Source organism: Saimiri boliviensis, chromosome 7, assembly GCF_048565385.1.
Source record: "Saimiri boliviensis isolate mSaiBol1 chromosome 7, mSaiBol1.pri, whole genome shotgun sequence".
NCBI classification, from domain to species: domain Eukaryota; kingdom Metazoa; phylum Chordata; class Mammalia; order Primates; family Cebidae; genus Saimiri; species Saimiri boliviensis.
The window spans coordinates 32,679,927-32,697,363 of record NC_133455.1 but is presented as its reverse complement, the minus strand read 5'-3'; the positions used below and the strand labels follow the sequence as shown (position 1 = coordinate 32,697,363).

Below are 17,437 nucleotides of genomic sequence, written 5' to 3'. Positions count from 1 at the left end.
TGGAGTGCAATGGCCCGATCTCAGCTCACCGCAACCTCCGCCTCCTGGGTTCAGGCAGTTCTCCTGCCTCAGCCTCCTGAGTAGCTGGGATTACAGGCATGCGCCACCATGCCCAGCTAATTTTTTGTATTTTTAGTAGAGACGGGGTTTCACCGTCTTGGTCAGGCTGGTCTCAAACTCCCGACCTTGTGATCCGCCCGCCTTGGCCTCCCAAAGTGCTGGGATTACAGGCATGAGCCACTGCGTCTGGCCTATAAAATTTTAATTAAAAAATTTAAAGGATGATAAGGTAATAACCTGGAACATCTAGAATGTTGTTTCTAGATTTGAGGGGTGGAAGTGGGTAGAATCCAAGAATTTAAGTTCTCTGCTCCGCCTATGCATACATAACTGCAAAAAGTATGCCCGACTTTACGTATGATGTTTATGATAAAATTACAGAAATAAAAATCCATCACCCTCAAATTCCTTCTGTAATATATGTTACCCGCCTAATCACTCCAGAAATCTTATCCCCAGACGTTGTGGGCAAAGCAGAGACTGAGGAGGGGAGGCCAGAGAGTGATGGGCAGAGGTGGGCAGGAGGGTACTCGATGGGGTTGGCGGAAGACAGAGAGGTGGAGCCTAGATGTTTTCCATGGAGAGTCTACCTCTCTAACCTTCATTAAACAAGTAGGCTTAAAGAAATAACTCTTTCAGCTTAAGGAACTTGCCCTCTAGTACTTTAACCCCTTGTTGCTCTAAGTGTAGCCTAGGGACCAGCAGCATTGGTGCCATCTGGACATGCATTAGAAACGCAGATTATCAGACCCTACTTACTCCTCAATCAGAATTTGCATTTTCACAAGATCCCAGGAGATTCGTATGTTTATTAAAGTTTGAGAAACAATGCTTTCCTGGACTATCCAAAGGCACTACACCAGAGTGACCCCTGAGAAGTTCCCAGCCCAGTGCCTGGGAAGGCAAGAAGAGGGCAGGTCTAGGAAATAGGCGGGGCCTCGGACCGCGGAGGAGCAGAGTCCCAGCCGCCCTCGCCCCTCAGCGCGGCCCCTCCACCTTCACTACACCTTTGGCTCGGATCTACAGGGCTCCCTGTCCTCTTTTCCCGGCAGAAGACACCTGTACAGTTCATAAAACTTGACCCGTTCAGCCCTGGGCCCGGAAGCTCGTTCTGAATGCTAAGTCTACGGAACCACAGAGTCAAAAGAACCGCCATAGCCTCGCGCGCTGGTACCTACCCTGGCACCGTAGCCCCGCCCCCACATGACCCCTGGGGGCGGAGACAAGTCCTGGCTCCGCCTTTTCCGAACCAGCAGGAAGTGACGTCATGCCTCGGTCGGCAGGTCTTCCCGTCTTTTTCCCCCTCCCTTACTCTTCGTCCCCAGTCCCTCCCCTCCCCACCCCCTTCCCTCCTCCAGCTCCGGCGTTTGCGGCCGCGGGGGCGGCGGAGGCTATGGAGTAAAGCCGGAGTCAGCGACCAGGCGCGAAGGCAGAGCAGAACAGCCAGGCGGCGTTTAGGGGGGCGGAGGGAAAGGGCTCCAGCACCGCCCCTTTTGGAAGGAGAGGGAAGAGGTAAGTGACCGGCCGCCGGCACCGGGCGACCTCCCTTACTGGCCGCGCTCTCGCCTGACTCCCGGGGCCAGCAAGGAGGGAATGGAGAAGGACCCGCGCCCGGGGTAGGCCTCCCAGGGCTCCGGGGCTGGTGAGTGTTGGCTGGGGACGGGCCTGCAGGCTGCCGGCCGGGCGGTTGGCGGTCGGAGCCCGAGCGAAGCGGGGCTGGGGGAACAGCGAGCTCCGGGGAGCGGATCCGAGAGGGCCGAGTCCTCGAAAGAGGCCTTGAGGCGACGGGAGACCCGGGATTGGGGTCAGCTGCAGGAGGGAGAGCCCCCACATACCTGCTCGAAAGCTCGGGTTTCGGTGGTGGAGAACGTGGTACCCTTGGGGAAATTGGACACTACTTTAGGACCGGGTGAGAGAGCTCCCCTCAGTTCTGAGGTCCGGAATCCCGTAGCCGGGGTCACCAGCCAGGGCCCTGCCGCCCGCCGTCCTTCTCTGACAGTAGCTTTAGTTCTGGAATGGAAGGTTATTGTGTGTGAGGTGGGTGGGGCAGGTGTTTTGTGAGGACAAAAAAAATCCCACCGGTTACTCCTGCAGTCTTATTTTTCTCAGCGGGAGAAAACGAATGGAGGAAGGTTTAGACCGATAAAGCTTGCAAAAACTTCTTGGACTCTGAGCACATACCTGTGATACGTAATTAAGGAGACCATATTATCGAATCCACCCTCTAAGGCACTGAATGAGGCTCGAGACACACGCCGCTTAAAAGCGCTATGCTCGTAGTGACTTCATTGGAAGTTGTCAGCTGTTTTGTAGTACGTCTCAGACTCAGGAATCAATTGTGATGACACTTTTTAAAAACATTGGATTCTATATGTGAGTTTTCTAAGTAGCATGTCTCTGTTCTGAAGAATAAATAGTGTAACAAAAATGCTCGCAATCAGCCTGTCACTGTCAAACCCCATCATATTCTGGTGATGGCTTGAAAGTCAGGTGCTTGAAGATTCCTTTTGGACTTTGCAGGTTTGTTGTTTGGTTTTCTGTCTTATTCTTTAGCACAAATATTTTTTAAATATTTAAAAATGATGTCAGCTGAGTATGTAAACTACTTCTTAAGGCAACATTAAACTAGTCATATAGGATGCTTTTGGGGGATTGTGTAAAGGAAGGGAACCTAATGGAAGGAGAGGGTCTTCATTATGTTACCTACATGCAGAAACCTGTTTTGTCTCTAAGATTCCTAAACACCCAAAAAAATAAATACGGGCACATTGTATTTCCATACAATGGAATACTTTCTGTACAGGTGAACCCTTTATTGGGAATAACTACTCATACTCACATGTTTCAAATTCGTGATGTGCCTCCCTTCCCCCACCCTAAGAAGAAAAGTAGCTCCTCTTACTGTGCTTAACTCCATAGGTAGCATCACTATCCATTCCTTTGTACAGAAGTTGAAGTTTGGCAATTCCTCTCTCATGCCTCATACTCAGACTCTCATGAAGTCCTGTTGATTTTGCCTGTTGAATATCTCTTGACTCTTGTCTACCCTTCATCTTTAACAGTAGTCCTTCTGTTCCAAGCCACCACCATCTCTCATCTTGACTACTGCCATAGCCTCCTGATTATGGCCTGCTTGCATCTACTGTGGTCTCCTGTAGTTTTCCACACCAAACTTAGTGACTTTTTCAAAATGCAGATCTAATAACATTGTCTTTGTGTTTAAAATCTTTCTATGGCTTCTCACTATTTTTAAGAAAATCGAATACATTAACCTGCTCTACAAGCCCTGCAGAGTCGGTTCCCCAGTTGCCTTTCCAACCTCATCTCCACTGTGTTTCCGACATTCCGTTTCTCCCCTAGTCACCCTGTCTTTTCTGTTCTCCTGCTTCAAGTATGTGGCTTTTGCTTATGCTACTTCCTCTGCTTGGAAATGCCCTTCCTTTCTTTTTTTAGCCAATTAATACCTATTTGTCGTTCACATCACTTCAGGGAAGATTTTCCTGATTAGAATAGATTCTCCTGATTATATGTTGTTACTACACCATTGAAGAGTTGTCATGCTTTTATTAATACTTAGTAAATTAATGAAATGTTCCTCGTCTCCTGATGTGTAAGTGCTTAATAAATGTTTGTTAAATGAATGAATTCATTTAATGCTTACTGAATGTGTCAAGAATTGTACTAAACATTTTACCTCATCATCATCTTTAGTCCTGACAACAATCATTTAAGTACAGCTAGCTTTTCCCCTTTTTATAGATTAGAAATAGTGTTAGGATGGCTAGTTAGCCATGGATATGGTAAGTATTAGCATTGGCATTTGAACTCAGATTTCCTTACCACTGAAGAGTGTGCACTTAACCATATAACTTAATTTTCACTCTTTGCTGTGCATCAGAAGCACTTAGGGAGCTTTCTTAGGATACAAATACTCTGACTCCATCTTTATAGGTTCCGATTCCAAAGGCCTGAGATACTACATAGGCATCTATATGGCTTAAGAAGTTATCCACGTTATTAGATGTCCACCAGAATTTGAAAACTACTGTTTTAGACAGTACTTGTGTTTTATGACTTTGTTTTTATACATCGTGTATTACATTGTATTTGAAATTTTACACTTTGTTAAATCAAGGAAGAACTGCAGACTTTAAGGAAGTGATCATTTAGTCTAATTTCCTACCTAGTTATTCCTTTTCCCTCTTCTCTAGCTAGAGAGCCTGCATAGTGAGAAAATGTCTCCCCTTTGCTACTGCTTTAAAAAAAAATTACAATAATGTCAAGAATCTGATTAACTTCTTGTGGTAAAAACTATAGATCACTAATTACCTGGGCTGAACGTGGCTTCAGAAAATTTGGATGTAATCTCTCCTCAGATCTTATTGTTTAAATTATGAATTTGATATTTAAGCATGTATTGTCTTAAATTTCATATTGCTTTTTTTTTTTTTTTTTTAAATATTTTTATTTGCATAGAGACAGGGTCTCACTGTGTTGACCAGGCTGGTCTTGAACTCCTGAGCTCAAGTGATCCTCCTGCTTCAGCCTCCCAAAGTGCTAGGATTACAGGCGTGAGCCACTGTGCCTGGCCTCATGTTACTTTTTAAATCTTACTGTACAGTGGTCTTAAAATTTGTTACCAATGACAGAAACTTAATGTTTTACTTCTTGTTTCTCCCACTGCACTTAGCATGGTGTTTTTCACCTAGTAGGTACCCAATCATTTGTGTACTAACTTGGCTATACATTGCTAAATCTCTTCAGCTTTTTAGATTCGTTTTTAAAATCAGGCTTCTTTAAGTTATGGGTTCTGGCTCAACTGTGTCTGATAATTAGATACTTTTTGTAACTGTAAAGAGAATGATTATACTCAGCTTGTTTAATCTTTATTGTTCTGAATAAGATTAAACATAATTTCTCTATAAAACAAAGAAGAGTATTCTCCGTTTTTTGAGAACTTTCTTTTTAAAAACTTCTGATAATTTCCGAGTAATACCACAAGCAGAACCGTATATTTCAAGAATACATCTTAGGACCAACTCTGGCCTTAAGGTTGGCCTAGCTCCCTGCGGAGCAGCAAAAAAACAAAGAAAAAAAAAAAAAGAAAAAAAAGACAGATAGAGAATATATCTTAAGATCATCTTTCTATAGATACAAACAGGTAAGTACTGCATATGGGAGTATAAGCACACATTTTTTCTCCCCAGATTTTGTGAAGCATTTAACCATAAGTGTTTCATGTCTTCTGAATGTAAGTCTTATTTAGAATTACAAAAATTCATTGAATAACTATATAAATGATTATATAAATGGTATTCTTTTATTTTCAGCCATTTACATACAAATTTCAGACCTTTGTGCCTATTTAAGGGATAAAGCAATTTTGAATTTCTTTCTTTTATATTGTTGTTCTTTGTAGTCAATGTGTATTATTTTGAGCTTTTTGAAAGTCTAGTCTCTGCTAGGTGTCATGAGAATGAAAGTTATTAAATGTAATTTCATTGCCAGATGTAATTACAGTAAGCTTTTTATTTGCATTGCAGTGACTTCAACAAAAATGTAAGCTAATTCTGCTTCTTAATATTTTATTCTTGGGATTGTAAGCTTGGGAAGCTGGGAAAAGTTAAGAAATATATTCTTGAAGAAGTAAAGGACTGTCTGTATTCATGTTATTTGAAAAGTCAAGAAGTCTTTTTTGAGCATAAGTATAATTTTACTTGTATTTTCTGCTATATCGAGAATTCATGAGCAGGCAGAACCGAAAGAATTGCCAGTTCCTTTCAGCTACCTGCTGTCAGAGGCTGTAACACTCAATCTCCTTTTTGGCAGGTGCACGTCAAATCTAGCATTGCAACAGATTCATGAACTGGTTCTACTTAAAGCCAGGTGATGGCTGAGCCAGATGGTAGAGAGAAACAATCCTGGCCTTCTGTAATTTTCAAGATAATCTTCTTCCTTGGGTGATATTTTTCAAGGCCATAGTCTAGTATACAGGCTCATGGTGCATCAATTTTTACCTTCAATCTGGATGGTTTTTTCTAGTTTTTAGCCTGCATGTCTAAAAACCTACTAGATATTTCCATTTGAGTGTTATTCAGGCAACTCAAATTCTACATGTCCAAAGTTGAGTTCTTTCCCCATAAAACAGCTGTCTTCTATATATTCTCCCTTGGTAAATAGCTTCTATTTCCACCTAGTCTCTGAAATTGGGGGTGGGGTAGAATTCTTAGTTTTGTCTTTTTCTTCTCTTGGTTTTAACTTGTACTTGTTTCTTGATTTTTCCTTTTTTTCCTTTCTCACTGCTATTTCCGTAATTCAGCAACCTTTCTCTCTTTGAACATTTGTTTAAAATGTAAAATATAACACATAAAAGTATATAACATAGTTTGGCATGTAAATACAAATAAATATGTGTATAACTAGCACCTTTGAAATACTTCCCCTACCCACCATCTCTTCTCTGTCTTCCTTGTCCATACTTTCTTTATTTTCTTGTTTAATATATATTCTAAATTATAAATATCCCTGTATTGCATGTTGAAATTCTCTTTAGTCTTCTGTATTCTCAGCCTCTACCTCTGGTATGTCTTTCACTCTGTTTGATAGAGTGATTGATCATCTTACTCATGCCTGAAACCCTTCTGTGGCTTCCAGAGCTTGATTTCTTACTACTCAATGTCCTTGGTGATCTGGCTTTTTTAGTCTCTTTTGCCCTATTTTCTTTTTCTTCAGTTTTTAACTGAACTTCATTTTTACTTTGGGATTTTACTCCTACAGTTCTATTCTCTATCCAGTTTACTCCTCTAGCATTACCGTTTTGGGGAAACATTCTGTTCCTCTTCTTTTTGTTCCCTGTAACACTGTGCATGTATATTCGGTAGTGTTTTATTACTCTGTAGACTAATGCTGTGGTCGTTTTGTCTGTCTTCCCCACTTTGATACAAGATTTTTCATAGCTTATTTTTCATTTACGTCCTTCCCAGTTTCTCATGGTACCAGATACATAGTGGATAGTCAGTAAATATTAAACCACCGGATGAATTTCCCAAGCCTATTCTCTGCCTTATGTACACCAGTGGTGACTCTGAATGATGGATAGGCATCTCAAATTTGAATGCCCATTCTAAAAATACGCTTTGTTTCTGTATGAAATTCTATAGTTTTCAGACCACACCATAGTCTTCCTCCCTTACCTATCTTGGCACATGGTATTATAATCTCTTCTGGAATACTCCTTCCGCCCTTTTCTTACCTGAAAAACACTTTATAGTTTTGAGCCCATCTTAGTGTTTCCATAGCATGTACATTCTTACCACAAGTTAATTGCTATAACTATTTGCAGGTCTAAGTCTGCTATTAGACCGAGTCCCTAAAAAGCAGAAATGTTTTCATTTACCTCTGTATTCTCAAGGTATAACAAGGTGCATGGCATTTAATATGTAGCTTGTTGGCAGAGTTAGAGTAATAGATACGTATGGTTTTAAATAGAATTTTGTATTCCTTCACCTTCCCAACAAAATCAACAGCAGATGTTCATAGAGAACAACTTGGCATAGCCAGTAAATGTTTTCATAATGCCAGTAGCAACATTTTCTAGCTGCTTACAAAAATGCAACATTAAATTAAAAAAGGAAAATAAGTCTCTGTTTCCCTGTACAGACAATTCAAATCTTTAATAGAAGAAAGTGGGTTATATTTACATAAGTATAATTTCATTAATAGAGAAAACAGGATACAAACTACCTGAGATCAGTGATCTTTAAATATTTTGCAAATATCAGTGTATCAAATAAGTATTCTTGAATAACGTGCTGCTTTTGCACATTTTTTAAGTGGATCACATCTGGAGTTTTTTCTCAATAGTTAGTTGTGCTGGGCCCAGTGGCTCACGCCTGTAATCCCAGCACTTTGGGAGGCTGAGGTGGGTGGATCATGAGGTCAAGAGATCGAGACCATCCTGGTCAACATGGTGAAACCCCATCTCTACTAAAAATACAAAAAATTAGCTGGGCATGGTGGCGCGTGCCTGTAATCCCAGCCACTCAGGAGGCTGAGACAGGAGAATTGCCTGAACCCAGGAGGCAGAGGCTGCGGTGAGCCGAGACCGCGCCATTGCACTCCAGCCTGGGTAACAAGAGCGAAACTCCATCTCAAAAAAAAAAAAAGTTGCAAAATATCTAATTTCTAGATCGTTGTATATTGTGATAGTGCTTTACTTCATCAAAACCTTGGAGTTTATCAGTTGAAATAAATGTGTTTTTATATATCTCTGTGACAAACTTCTTCTTAATTGTAATTCTGTGATAGATAAGGCATGGGTTCTTGTTATTAACATCTGTCCTGAAAGAAGCAATGTACAGCGAGATACCTCCTTCAGATATTTCTTACCACACTTTTTTGTGCTTTACTTTTAAGTGGCTTTCTCTTAGAATTAAATGCACAAATCACATCTCCTTCTTCCCACAAAATTTTTTTACACCTAGGGAAATATCCTACAATAACACTGGGATGACTGAGAGAAATACCTTGTTTTAGTTAAGTGGGAAGAAATTATGAAGAAGCAGTTAAGGAAAATCATCAGGACATAGACTTGGTCTCAGGCAAATCAATTTTAGGAAAGAGCACACAAGGAAGTTGACAATTTGGAGAGTGATAGGGCTTTAAAACCTTGTTTGTGCCATAGACCCTTTTGACTATTTATTTAGTAAAATCTGTAGATCCCTTCTCACAGTAATATTTTGGAATCAGTTTGTCACTTTCTACAGAAAGCCTCCTGGGTAGGATTCTGGTTGAATTGCATTGAGTTTATAGCTTATTGGGGATAATTGACACATTAACAATATTGAATTTTCCAATTCTTGATCACAGTATATCTTTCTATTTATTTAGGTTTTCTTCAGTTTCTCTTAGCAGTTTTTGTTTTCACTGTATAGATCCTGCATAGCATGTTAAATTTATTTATAGGTATTTCATGTCCTTCAAACAATATTTTTAAATTTAAAATTTTCTGATAGAAATGCAATTTTTTTTTTGAGACAGGGTCTCACCCTGTCACCCAGGCTAGAGTGCATTAATGTGATCATGGCTCATTGCCGCCTCAACCTCTCAGGTTCAAGTGATTCTTCAACCTCAGCCTCCTGAGTAGCTTGGACTGCACACGTGTACCATTGCTCCTGGCTAATTTTTAAAAACTTTTTGGAGTCTTGATATGTTGCCCAGGCCGATCTCAAACTCCTGGACTCAAGCAATCCTTCTACCTTAGCCTCCCAAAGAGCTGGGATGACAGAGATGAATCACTATGCCCAGCTTAGAAATACAATCTTTTCAGATGTGTTATTCTTGTATTCTGCTATCTTGCCAAACTCATGTATTAGTTCTCATAGCTCTTTTGTAGATTCATTCCTTCTAATGTTCTATGTATGCAGTTGTGTCATTTGGGAATAAATTGTTTTCTTTCTTCCCAGTCCAGATGCCTTTTATTTCATTTTCTTGCTATATTGCTTTGGCTAGGACCTCTCTTGGAATATTGAGTAGAAGTGGTAAAAGTGGGTATACTTACCTTGTTCTGAAACTTAGGGAGAGAAGTGGTCAGTATTTTATCTATAAATATAATATTAGCTGTAAATGTTCAAAGATGCTATTTATCAGGTTGAGGAAGCTCCTTTCTGTTCTTAGTTTCCTGAGAGTTTTCATTGTGAATTGGTGTTGAATTTTGTCAGTTTTTTTCTCTGCTTCTACTGACACTATCTTGCTTTTTTTCATTATTCAGTTAATGTGAATTACATGGTGGATTTATTTTTAGGTGTTGAATTAACATTGCATTCCTGTAGTGAAACCCATTTGTTTGTGGAGTTGGATTTAATGTTCTGATATCTTAAGGATTTTTTACATGTTAATGAGGGATATTGGTTTTATTGCCATGGCATTATTTGATGTTGGTGTCAAGGTAATGCTTATTATATAACATGAAATGAAAAGTATCCCATCCTCTTCTATTTTCTGGGAGAGTTTATATGGACTTAGTATGATTTTTTTCCTTAAATGTTTGATGATATACCATATTCATTCAGAAGTTGCAGAATTGCAATCTGTAGAATTTCTCATATTGGTCATTTGTGTCTTTTAAAATGTTTATTTTTTTTTTAATTTTTAATTTTAATTTTTGAAATAGATCCCACTCTGTCAACCAGGCCAGAGTGCAATGGCACAATTGTGGCTCATTGTAGCCTTGATTTCTCAGGCTTAAGCAGTCCTTCCACCTCAGCCTCCCAAGTAGCTGGGACCACAAGCACATACCACCATGCCCTGCAATTTTATTTTTATTTTTTTGTAGAAACAGGGTCTCCTTAGGTTGTTCCGGCTGGTCTTGAGCTCCTGAGCTCAAGTGATCCTCCCACTTCAGCCTCCCATTGTGTTGAGATTACAGGCATGAGCCACTACACCTTGCTAAAATTTTGTTGGTCAGTATCGCTAGAGTTTTACTGATTTCATTGATCTTTAAAAATTGTTATTTTTCATTTATTGGGTTTTTTCCCTCTTTTTCATTTCTCTGTTAAATAAAAAATTAAATTACATTAAATTTAGTCTGTTTCATTGATTCCTCTTCTGTCTACTTATTTTAATTTTTTCTTTTTCTAACTTCTTAGGATGGAAACCTAAACCATTATTTTGGACTTTTAAAATCCCTAATATAAACATTTGCAGCTATAGAGTTCTTTGTAAGTACTGCTTTAATTATGACTGGCAAATTTTAATTTTCATTTACTTCAAAATATTTAAAAATTTTCTTTGTGATTTCTTTTTTAGCCCTTGGATTATTTAAAAGTGTTGATTAATTTTCATGTATTTGTAGTTTTTCTATGTATTATAATCCATTACTGATTTCTAGTTTAATTTTATTGTAGTTAAATAATGTAGTTTATATTATTTCAGTAGTTATAAATGTTTTGAGACTTGTTTTGTAGCCCAACATATAGTTCATTTTAGTGAATATTACATGTCTACATGAAAAATATTTGTCATTTGTAGACTGAGTGTTTTATGTTTTAGGTCAAGTTGTTTGATAGTGCTGTTGAAGTCTCCATCCTTACTGATTTTCTTTCTGCTTGTCTGTGTCTGTTTCTATAGTGAAAACTTTTGAAGTCTCCAACTATAATTATGAATTTGTCTATTCTGTCAATTCTGTCACTTTCTGCTGCATTTATTTTGAAGTTCTCTTATTTGGTGTATACATATTTAGTACTGTTATGTCTTCTTGGTGAATTGACAACTTTGTCATTACAAAATGACCTTTTTGCCTTCAAGCTTATTCTATTATTAATATAACCACTCCAACTTACTATACTTTCACATTCTTTTACCTGTGTTTTTATACTTTTAAGTGGATTTTTTGTAAGCAGCATATAGTTAGGTCTTGCTTTTTTATCCAGTTTGACAGCCCCTGCCTTTTAATTGGAATTTTAAATCATTTACATTTAATATAATTTATTGATATAGTTGGATTTAAGTGAACCATTTTTTAATTTATTTTGTATTTGCTTCATTTGTTTTTTTTTTCTTCCTCTTTTCTGCTGCTTTTTATATTTATCAGTTTACTTTAGGGTTTATTTTATCTCTACGATTTAGTTGTATCACTTTATTATTTTGTTATTCTAGGGTTTACAGTATATATCTTTCAGCTTACCACAGCATGCCTTCAAATAATATTGAACTGCCTCATATATAATGTAAGAATCTTTTAAAAATATACTTACATTTCCCCCTCCTGTTCTTTCTTGTCACAAATTCTTCTACATATATTATAAATACATTTTAAAAATTATTTTGCTTTAAATGATCAGCTATCTTTTAAAGATACTATGACATGAAAAGATGAAAAGTGTGTTTTATATGCCCACATCATTTTTCTTTTTATTGTTCTGCTTTAGAAACCTTCTTAGTAGTCTTTTTTTTTTTTTTTTTTTTTGGACAAGGTCTTGTTCTGTCACCAAGACTGGAGTGCAGTGGTGCGGTCATGACTCACTGCAACCTTCACCTCCTTGTCTTAATTGATCTTTCTGCCTCAGTCTCCTGAGTAGCTGAGGCTACAGTCAGGTGATACCATACTTGGATAATTTTTCAACTTTTTGTGGAGATGGGGTCTCACTGCTCATCTTGAACTGCTGGGCTCAAGTGATCCTCCCACCTCTAATAGTTTTTATAGTGATTATCTGTTTTTCTGAAAATGTCTTTATTTCACATTGATTTTTGAAAGTTTTTTCCCCAGCCTATAAAATTCTAGGTTGACAGTTTCCTTTAGCACTTTAAAGACCTCAATCAGTTGTTCTCTGGCATGTGTTATTTCTGCTAAGTCTGGGAAAATTCTTATCTTTGTTCTTATATGTAATTTACTTGTTTTCTGTGGCTGCTTTTAAGATTTTTCTTTTGATCACTGATTTTCAGCTATTTGGTGTATCAGTGCATAATTTTCTTCCTGTTTATCCTTCACATGAATTATTGAATTTCTTGGAGCTTTGTATAGCAGCAGTCCCCAACCTTTTTGGCACCAGGGACCAGTTTTGTGGAAGACAATTTTTCCACGGATTGGGGGTGGGGAGCTGGGCTTCAGGGTGAACCTCTTCTACCTCAGATCATTAGGCATTAGATTCTCATAAGGAGCGTACAACCTAGATCTCTCACATGTAGAATTCACAATAGGGTTCACACTCCTATGATAATCTATTTCTGCCACGGATCTGACAGGAGGCGGAGCTTAGGCAGTAAATGCTTGCTTGCTTACCACTCACCTCCTGCTTTATGACTCAGTTCCTAACAGGCCATGGCCTGATACTGATCTGTGGCCTGGGGGTTGGGGTCCACTGTTGTATAAGTCACATTGTCTTGCTTCTTGGCATGTCTGATAGTTATTGATTGCATGCTGAACATTGTGAATGTTACATTGTTTAGTATCTGATTTTTATGTGCATGTATATGTCTTCCTTTCACAAGTATTGAGTTTTGTTCTGGTAGACAGATTAGTAATTTGTGATTACTTTGGTCATTTGAGAATTGCTTTTAGAGCAGATTTAGATTAGCTTTCACTCTAAGGGTGGTTTACCCTGCTATTAAAGCATGGTTCTTACAAGGTTTCTGCCGAATGTCTCAGTGGTCAGTGAAGACTCACCACACTGGCTGATGACATATTGAATGATTTGTAGCCTTGTGTGAACTCTGAAACTATTCAACTCATAGCTCTCTAGTTTGGTCCTTCCCTGACCTGGCGGAATGTCACAGTATGCATAAGCATGTGGGGTACCGGGAACAGAGCATGAAGGGGGCCTCTATGCATTTTTGTCAGCATAACTTCATTCACTTTGAACTTTCATCTACCTCCACATTCTTGAATGCTAGTTTGTCCCTCCAGCTTCTCAACTCAGCTGGATGGCTACCTGGAGTTCTGTTCTATGCTCTGTAGTTTGGAATGTGCCTTTAGGCAGAAAACTGGGACAATCCTGGGGTATTTATCTTGTTAGTTCTCTTTCTTAGTGGGATCAAATTCTCTTGCTCTCTGTTCAATGTCTGAAAAAATGTGTTTCCTATATTTTGTTTAGTTTTCTAGTTGTTTAGTTTTCTAGTTGCTTAAAAGCAAGAGGGCAGATTCACTCTTTGTTCCTCCCTCATGGCCAGAAGTTAGAGTAATTTATTCATTTATTTAGAGTAATATTTTTAAATTTATGAAACAAAATGTATAGAATAAAAAAATTTTTGAAATAATTGTAATAACATGTTCATAACTACAAAATGGTGATATATATGTTTAAAGCATTCAATAATAAAACCTTGTACAAGGCCGTAATAATACCTCTAATTCCCTGTGAAGTCTTTACCTGACTCCAGATTAGGAACTGCTACCTTGAAATGGTCTATGCCCATGTATGCCCTGGAAAGTATTCATGTAACCCTAGAGAGACAGACATTGTAGTTTGAAGAAAGCTAAAGAAAGCTTCCTTTAGCTTTCTTCAACTAAAGATGTTAACAGACATCATCACAATTAGAGTCTGTTTTAATTTACCAAATGAGAAAAGTTAAGCCTGACAATTACTTTTTTTTTTTTTTGTTATTAAAAAAATCTTTTATTAAAATGGTCCTGGAAGTGAGCGGGTGGTATTGCAGTTTGTTCAGATGGCGGTGGTACACACACACACATACACACACACACACACACACAAGTGGCTTGGAGCAAAAGTGCAAAATCCATATCTATATCTGGCCTGTGCATCAGGAAGCCTGGCTAGGACTCTAAGCATGTGGTCTTGAACAGTTCACAAGCCCACTCTGACCTCAGCTCCTCCATTTACAGAATGAGGCTGAAGACTGGGTCAGAGATGCTGTTTGCAATCCAACAGCAGTCTTGAGACTGCTAAGAGAGGAAGGGACAGGATTCCAGGCTCAGAATCCCCTTCCCAATCCTTCCACCCACCAGGGCCCTCTCCTTTCCCTACTTATCTGCTAAGAATCTGTGCAACACTTCCTTTGGACTTGGTGTGTGGTAAACAAAATCAGATAACTACCACACTGCCTGCCTCGGAGGGCCTTTCCTTGCCAATGGTGGGATCCCAAAGGAGTGTCCTGATTCCATGTCTGAGCCATGGTATTCTGGTATCCGCTTTGAACACTCAGACCCATTGCTGAGGGTCCTGGGTCCTGCCAAACCAGAAGACAAACAGCTATACTGTTTTTCCACCTGCAAGGGGGCATGCCCTGTAGCCCTTGGATGGGTCTGATGCTGCTGTGGGCTCCCTGGAGCCCTGGGTAACTCACTGGAGTGACAACTTTCTTCTTCAGCCTGATCATTAAACTTGAGGGAGCTGGCCCTGAGGTTCTATGGACAGAGTCCATAACAGTGGGAAAACATGGGGACTCTGCTGGTGAAAGAACTCTGGGGTTCCTTACATTGGACAGCCCCCTCCCTTTTACCCTCCTTCCTGGGACCCCTTTGCCCCGCCCAGGTGGCCCATTGGATTATTTTAACTAGACTTTCCTTGGATAAACTGTGGAATTTGTAGCCTGGGCCTTCTGTGAAGTCAGCAGATGACAGGAGGGCCTGGCTCTGGCCTCTGAAACTGCAGCCGCCCTGCCTTTCCCGTCCACCAGGTGGCACAAGGACCCCAGAGCTATCATTCTGCAGGCTGTTCTCAGGCCTGACACTGACAGAGCTGTCCACCCAGACCGTCCATGAAGGGCCACAGCTGGCCCAACTGTAGCTGGAGCAAGAAAGGCTGATGGCAGCAGGATGGGCACTGCAATTTCTTCCTACTTAAGGCTGACCCCAAGTCTCTGGGTTGTCGCAGTGGCTGTTTTCCTCCAGGGCCACAGATGTGGTGGTTACCATGAAGAGCAAGGCCTGGAGGGAACAGAGCAGCATCCCTGCCTGCCACTCCAGCTCACACAGGGAACTGAATGTAGAGACACTTCTTGGTGCTGGAGGCGGGGTCTGCTGTCCATCAGAGGGAAAGGCTGGTGGTAAGAAGCCAGCCCCTGTCCTGCTGAAGTCCTGTCCAGCCACCGAGCCCAGGGTTCCTGGGGAGGGGTCCTCAGAAGATCTTGAAGCCCTTCAGGAGGGTCAGGGTAGGTGCCTTGCGCTTGCTCTGGGCCCGGGATGACTTCACGGTGACCAGCTTGGCCTGGGCCGCGGTGGGCATCTCCTTCAGGCTGACAGTGGAGAGTGTGTTGAAGGTGCAGCTGGCCAGCCCATGGCGGGCGGTGAGCGGGGCCTGGTGGGGCAGGGCCCTATCCTCGGAGATGAAGAGGGGCCGGGTCAGGGGACTCTTCTCCAGCTCCCGCCGTGCCTCTCGAACTGCCTCGTGGAAGGCGTGCTGCACGTGCTCAAAGTCCAGACAGGCAGAGACCTCGAAAAACAGGCACCCAAACCTGCCTGCCAAGGCCACACCCTCTGCCTTGGTGACTTGCCTGTACTGGGCCATGTCCAGCTTGTTGCCCAGCAGCAGGGCAGGGAAGCTGCGCTGTCTCCTTCGCGTGCAAGGCGAGCAGCTCCAGGTAGCTGCTGCTGCCCTCGAAGCTCTGGCGGCTGTCGACGCTGTACACCACCAGGAAGGCATGGGCCCAGTTCAGGTAGCGCTCACAGTTCCTGGCGGTGTCCAGGTCTGCAGTGTCCATGACCCTCAGGTGGACGGGCTGGTGGTCCACAGTCTCCTCGGAGCTGTAGGTGTCCTCCAAGTTGGGGTCGTATTCGCTGATAAACCTCTTGGTCAGAAACTTCACAGTCAGGGCGGACTTGCCGGCCCCTCGGCGCCCCAGGATGGCCAGGTTGACTTCGAGGGGCGCGCTCTGCGGCCCGCTGCCCGCGCGGGGTTTTCCAAACACCGAGGACATAGCGACGCCCTGGAGAGCCACGCAGGTGGGTGGCCGCTGGGCCCAGTGCAGCGCGCCCGCCCGTCGGGGCCCTGGAGAGCAGGACGCGGGCTTCCCTCGTTCGCGCGGGCCCGGCCCCGTCGGTGTCCGCGCCCTCGGCCCCGCGTAGAGCGCCCCGATAATTACTAATTATTAATACAGGTTGAATATCTCTAATCCAGAAATCTGAAATGTTCCAGCATCTGAAACTTTTTGAGCAGTGACATGGTGCTTAAAGGAAATGCTCATTGGAGCATTTTGGATTTTTGATTTTTGAATTAGAGTTGCTCAGTCAGTAAACATATAATGCAAGTGTTCCAGCATCTGAAAAGATAAAAAATCTGAAACACTTCTGGTCCCAAGTAGGATATTCAACCTGTAACAAGTACTGATCATTATGCTTATTAAAAACTACCAGTTAATAAATGATTCAGTGATCATTAATTACAATAGTCACCATCAGTGCTTTATTTATTTATTTATTTTTTGAGATAGAGCTTGACTGTCACCCAGCCTGGAGTGCAATGGTGCTATCTTGACTCACTGCAACCTCCTCCTCCCGGGCTCAAGTGATCCTTCTGCCTCAGCCTCCTGAGTAGCTGGAACTACAGGCACATGCTGCCATTCCTAGCTTATTTTTGTATTTTTGTAGGGACAGAGTTTCTCCATGGTTCCCAGGCTGGTCTCGAACTCGTGAACTCAAGTGATCTACCTGGATCATGGATCAGCCTCCCAGAGTACTGGAATTATAAGCATGAGCCACTGCACCTGGTTGATACTTTTAGGAAATACTTTTAAATGATTTCATAGTTGAATGTAATTATTATTTTAATAATGAATAAAACTTTTTATAAAATGCAAATTTGGGCTACATATGTTGGCTTATGCCTGTAATCTCAGCACTTTGGGAGGCCAAGACAGAAGGATCACTTGAGGCTAGGAGTTTGAGACCAGCCTGGGCAACATAGCAAGACCCTATCTCTACATA

At 41.2% G+C, this 17,437-nt stretch overlaps 1 protein-coding gene and 1 pseudogene across 5 annotated transcripts in view; one reads left to right on the top strand and one right to left on the bottom strand.

Moving 5' to 3' along the window:
• The first annotated feature begins 1,371 nt into the window (after positions 1-1,371).
• Positions 1,372-17,437, top strand: part of SCYL2 (SCY1 like pseudokinase 2) — a 74,388-nt gene continuing 58,322 nt past the window's right edge. The window contains exons 1-3 of one of the 5 annotated variants that reach the window (XM_074402357.1): positions 1,372-1,572; positions 10,707-10,778; positions 11,716-11,786. The gene's annotated coding sequence lies outside the window, so the exon portion shown is untranslated. The other 4 variants (XM_074402355.1, XM_074402356.1, XM_010340209.2 and 1 more) reach the window with 4 other exon arrangements.
• LOC120364989 (ras-like protein family member 12 pseudogene) lies at positions 15,266-16,569 on the bottom strand (annotated as a pseudogene).